Raw genomic sequence first — 6,028 nt, 5'->3', positions numbered from 1 at the left:
TTGCAAACCATGAAGGACTCACTGCTAGAGGATTCTGGTCTAAGCAGGTCATATTGGGGTGAAGCCATATTGACTGCTAATTATTTAGTAAATAGGTTGTGGAGTTCCTCCATTAATGATACTCCATATGCAGTGCTATATGGGAAAAAAATATCTCTAGCACATTTGCAGTTGATTGCACCACTTCTGTCCATTTGTGCGGTAACAAATACTGCTCGTCCACATAGGCTCTGACCCGTTTGTCTGGGCTCCCTCTTCCTAACTTCCTAAGATTGAAGTTGAGGGAAGCACCGTCAGCCGCCTCCTGCAAAGCTACAGCCCGTGCTTTCTTTTCTGCTGTCTCCCATTGTCATTCAAGAAACTCCAGTTTGGCCTGAGTTTAGGCCATTTCTGCCACCACAGCTGTCACTTCTTCCTTTTGCTGTTTCTCTTCCTCTGCTGCCTGCAGGGTTACAATTGCTACCTCGGCCTCGACTCATGCTGCTGCAGCTAGGGTGGCAAGACTCTCTGCTCATGAGGCCCAGGATGAGTGACTGTGATGGGAGGATAGGAATGGAATGATAGGAAGAGCTTGCAGCAGAAAGTTGTTGTGAGATGCTTGAACCCGCCTGAGATCTGGTTGACTTGGGACAGAAGGAGGTTTTTTTAGAATGGTGAAAGGAAGCAGAGTGAAATCTCTGGGATGGCGCGTTTGAATAGTGGGTTACTTTGAATGTGGCCTTTACCTGGAGCATGGTGTGGAGACATTTTCTACTACACTGAAAGAGCTCCTTGCACTCTTTGTTTAACATCAGTAAGCCTTGTATGTATTCTTTGAGGTTTGTTTCTCCTAGCTTTGACTGGATGGAGATGAGATGGTTTTTGCTGTTTTTGCATTGTCCATAAAGCCCATCCATTTCATCCTCCAATGAATGAATGCACTTGAGGGAAAGCTTCTCTTCGGGTGTGTCACAGATGTGTAGCAACCACTTCCAGAAATCTTCATGGCATTGACAGTCATAGCCCACTCATCCTTCAGGTGCGAAAGCAGGGCCTAAGTAAGCTTTCTTTGCTGCCTTAAGGCATAGCTTTTCTGAGGTGCCTCTGCCTCTTCCGGATTTTGGGTATCCAATTCTGGGTTTGCGACCTCAGATTCTACATTTGTGTCAAGATTGGATAGAGAATTCATCTTTTCTGGCACATCAGAGGCATCTGCAGAGGCATCTGCCATGGCTGAAAAAGATTCCATTCTTTAAAATTGGCAAAGGGAATTTTTTGGTAATTTAGAAATTTTCTGTAAAGTTCATTCTTTGACCACTAGGGTGCACTGCAGACTTATGTAGATGTCGATGAAGCTTATTCTTTGACCACCATGATGCACTGCAAGCTTTTGCAGATGTCAGTGTGGCTCACTGTTTTGCAGATGTCAGTGTGGCTCACTGGGATGCTCTGCAAGCTTTGGAGGCATTGGTGCAGTACACTATTTGGGCCGCTAGAGTGCATTGCAAACTCTAGAAGAGGTTGGTGCAGTACACTCTTTTGCCACTAGGGTGCATTGCAACTCTAGAAGACATTGATGCAACACACTCTTTGGGCGGCTAGGGTGCATTGCAACGGGTAGCTTGAATACAGGTTTGAGTTTGCAAACTGGCCACCAGGAGGCACTGCAATGGGTAGCTTGAACACAGGCTTGCAGCTTTTCAGATTAGTCACCAGAGGGCGCTGTGTCTTAAACTAATGCTTGGAGCAAACTGGTTGTTGAGGTATCCCTCTTATGATAATTGCAGGTTTTAATCTGGCTCTGAGGTTCCCAATTTAGACTGTGGTTGCCTTGCAACTTTTAAAGAAGGGGTACTTTCCCAGATTTACAAACAAAAGTTAAAGCAGACCAGCTGGGTATGGTGACTTTCTTTCTAGCTAAATTCTTTGCCCATTTTTCATCAGCATTCCGAACTCAGATTTCCTCTTTAAGGGAGTTGCTTTGCACATGCAGAGTGGCTGTAAGTCTATAAGTGACTTGTCTCCATGGGGATGGATTGTCTCCATGGAGATATCTGCAATAAATCTCAAGGCAGGCAGAGGAATTTTTATGGCACTTCCTTTCCCTTATGGCCCTCTCCTCTCCTTTTTGTTTTACTTTCTAGGCAATAAATTCAAACAGGTTTTACTTTCTTGCTCAGAGAGAGAGAGAGAGAGAGGATTCATTTTTTGATCTTGCTTCAGTGATTAAGAGAAGGAATCAAATCCTTTGTCCCGTTCTGATTTAAGAGAAGGATTCGTTCAGCTTCTTTTCACTTAGTTAAGAGGAAACCAGAATCATTCTTCTTTCACTTACAAAGACAGTCAACTCAGATGGAATTTGCTAGGAGAGGGAAAGTAGTTACTTTCGAGGCAATTAACACACTTGTTCCTCTTTCAAGGCAGCAGATTCCAAATGGGCTTTTTAATCAATGAAGAGAGAGTGAGGGGATATAAATCATTTGTTTCACTGTCCTGTCTCTTGCTTTGCTTGCTCAAGACCAACAGATAAACTCTACAGAAGGGCTTTCACGCAAAGTAGTTTATTGGTCATCAGGTATTCTCATATCAAAAACTCACAGTCAGTGAAGAGATTCATCTGATAGGCACAATCTGATCCTATTCCATAGTGTGAAACAAAGTGGATTTCTACCCCCGTTGAGGTAAGCATGCTGCCCTCTACGTGGCTGTGATTCCAACTGGCCTCGGTACCTAGCACACAAGCAAGTTAGCCAATCAGAAGTCTGACTCAATGGCCAAACAGAAACCCAGATGTGCCCACATGATCTAAGACTACATTTCCCAGAAGGCAGTCCCTTAAGGGGATAGTTCTTAATTCCTAAACTAGCTATATACTGTCTAATCAGCATATGACCTTTTGTATGAGCCCTCCTCTGATGACTTCCTCTCTGCTTACCACCTTCTTGTCTGGGACATCTGCTCATGAGAGAAGGGGAGGGGAAGAAAGAGGAGAAGGGAGGGGAGGGGAGGGGAGGGAAGAGAAGCAAAGGGAAATCTTCCTGTCCTGTCTCTAGAAGAGGAAATTGGCATTTTGCTGTTCTAGGTTCAGTGGTGGGATTCAAAAAAATTTACTATCAGTTCTGTGGGTGTGGCTTGTTTAGTGGGCATGGCTTGGTGGTCATATGACTGGGTGGGTGTGGCTTGGCAGTCATGTGACTGGGTGGGCATGGCTTGATGGTCATGTGACTGGGTGAGCATGGCCAAGTCAACGTCACTGACTTCTTTGTCTTAATGAATGACCTACCAAAAGAAGATATACAAAAACGTAGTTTATTATTTCATGCGCCTACTACTTAAATAAAAATGAAATAAGTATACAAAACAATAAAAGAGGTACACAAGTACTTACATAAGAATGATAAAAATGCTGTGTGTCTTCAATGTCACTGACTTTTTTGCCCCAATGAATGACCTGCAGAAAGAAAATATACAAAAAGGAAATTTTTAATTTTGTGCACTTACTACTTAAATAAGAATAAAATAAGTACACAAAACAATAAAAGAGGTACACAAGTACTTACATAAAAGGGTTATTTGTCTTTAACTTTAAGATATTTCCACAGCGTTCTTTCATTGGCGCCCTCCTTGCTTGCACTTTTCTTAATTTTGATTCTCAGATCATCAGCTGTATGGTGTGCTCTTAACCATTTTTTGATGTTCCATTCTTTTAGAGATAGGCCAATCACACTAATAGTCATCAGGCTGGTTGTGTTGGAAGCAGGCGACTTCTATGTTCTGAACATATGAGGTTTATTTTTGAGAAACCCCTTTCCGCTTCTGCTGAACTTACAGCAATTGTTCTGACCATATCTTTAGCTTTTTTAATACTGTCAGGAATTGCATAGTTTTTTGAATCTTTTAAAACATTTTCTATGAAATCTCTATAATAGTTGATATTAATTTCATAATTAAAATGTCATTAAAGGCAAGCAATTGTTCTTCAGCTTCTGGCTACGACTACGACTTCTTCGATATTCCAGTAATCCTGCTCCAAAAAATGGAGAAATTGTAATTTATTTGTGTCTTGCAATTGGCTACCTGTTTTTAAGTGTTCACAATCCATTAGTCTTTTTTTCAAATTTGTTATGATGCTTTCCAAAAGTCTTTCCCAAGGAAGTCCAACAAATCAATAATTTTGTACAAATTTTATATTTTTGAAGGCTTCTGAAGTAATTAATCCATCAACCTTTTTTTCGTATGGATCCTTTCCCTGTCTGAGCATTTCAAATGCTTTAATTGATCTCAGCACAAGTTTTTCGGCCTTTATGATGTCTATATTTCTTCTTTGCGGTTCATTTGTCAGAAGAGAAATTTCATTTAGAATATCGATCATCAATGCCAAATCATTTAAATATATATATATATATATTTTCAAGACGGTCAGCCACACTTGAGTATTTTTCATTTGCATGAAAGTACTGATGTAATGCTGGATAAGCATGCCACACAGCTAGGGTTGATCTTAAACTACAGGCAGCCCATCTTGGTCCCAAAACTCTACCATTCTTTACAATTTCAACTCCAAGTTTGGATATTTCAAATAGTTCATTTCGGCTCTTACAGGGTTTATGGAAAATATGTGTATCTTGTCAATAAATATTTTAAAATGATTCAGTTGCTTAATATCCTCCAGATTTTCTCCCAAGCATAACACTGGCACCATCAGAGCAAAATGCTATTAATTTTTTTTGTAGATAATCTGTAGTAAACCCAACATTTTACAAACTTTCCAAAACTGAAGAACATACTATCTCTGCATCTTGTTTTTCCAATTCAACAAGCTCAACAAAAATTGTTGGTGGGTTATCTGAATCCTCAACTTTTACAAAAACTATCACAACTGGTTTGTATGATAACATTGAGGCTTCGTCAATAATCAAACATATTTTCAGATTCTGTTCAATAATGCTAGTAAACATTTCACTTTTAATTTCTTTTACAATGAAATCAACTATTTTCACTGCAGTTGACTGTGAATGTAATCCTACTTCCAGATCTACTCCAATTACAGTCTGCAATTCTACCTGTCCTTCTATTTCTGAAAATGGTTTACATCTTTGTGCCAGACTGTAAACCAGGGGTAGTCAACCTTTTTATACCTATTACCCACTTTTTGTTAGTAGTAAAGTTTTCTCTAACTGCCTACCGGTTCCACAGTAATGGTGATTTATAAAGTAGGGGACAAAACACCTACTGCCCACCATGAAAGCTGGAATGCCCACTAGTGGGCAGTAGGGGCCAGGTTGACTACCACTGCTGTAAACTGTCAAAAATACTCTACAAATAGAAGATAAATATTTTTCAGACATCTTATCTACTGCTTTTGTTATAGCATCCTGCTCCCCTTTTTTTCAGTTTATCTCTGCAAATGACATGAGCTTTAGATGTAAAATATTCTTTCATTTTTTTCCTAAGAGAAGCTTGCTGAACTTCTTTAATTGTCCTTGCTGCCTCAATCTTGAAATGTTTCCACTCCTTGGACATATGAACACCTTTCTCTACTGTAAAGTCATGTTTCATGCAGTACTTACAACCTAATTTTTTTCTTTGAGACTTCCAGTCCCTCATACTTCTCTTGAAAGCTTCTATATTGCTGCAATGTCCAGCAGTTAGGAAGATCAGGAAGACTTTCAGTTTCAGAGATTGACTTGCTGTTTTCTCCAAGTTCAAGTGGTGGCAGTGGTGCTTGTGGTGCTTGTGACCGTGATGGTTGGATCTGTTATATCTGATGATTCTGATTGTTCCATTATTGGTTTCTTGGCAAAGAAAGTGGTCAAACTCTGTTGCCTTTTCATCCTTGTCTAACAGCTACTACTGCAAAAGACATAAAACAATATTGTGCTTTGGACTCGATTGTGGCTGTAAGCTGAGGGCTAAGGTAAGAGAAGGGATCTCTGTTTTCACCCAACAATGTACAGTCTTATCAGGATGTGTTTGGGGTCCAACAAACAAGAAAGATATAGTTTTTCATCTAAGAAGTTAGATCAAGAAGAATGAATTTCATAGGTAC

The 6,028-nt window shown here is 40.0% G+C and overlaps 1 pseudogene; it reads right to left on the bottom strand.

Moving 5' to 3' along the window:
• Positions 1 to 1,033: 1,033 nt before the first annotated feature.
• On the bottom strand, positions 1,034 to 5,813 carry LOC148130496 (uncharacterized; annotated as a pseudogene).
• Between the last annotated feature and the right edge of the window lie 215 nt (positions 5,814 to 6,028).

This window comes from Notechis scutatus, chromosome 5 (genome assembly GCF_049901735.1).
Source record: "Notechis scutatus isolate UNSWTSFEM ecotype Mainland chromosome 5, rNotScu1.2, whole genome shotgun sequence".
Taxonomy (NCBI): domain Eukaryota; kingdom Metazoa; phylum Chordata; class Lepidosauria; order Squamata; family Elapidae; genus Notechis; species Notechis scutatus.
The sequence above is the reverse complement of the archived record's forward strand: the minus strand, read 5'-3'. Positions and strand labels throughout refer to the sequence as shown.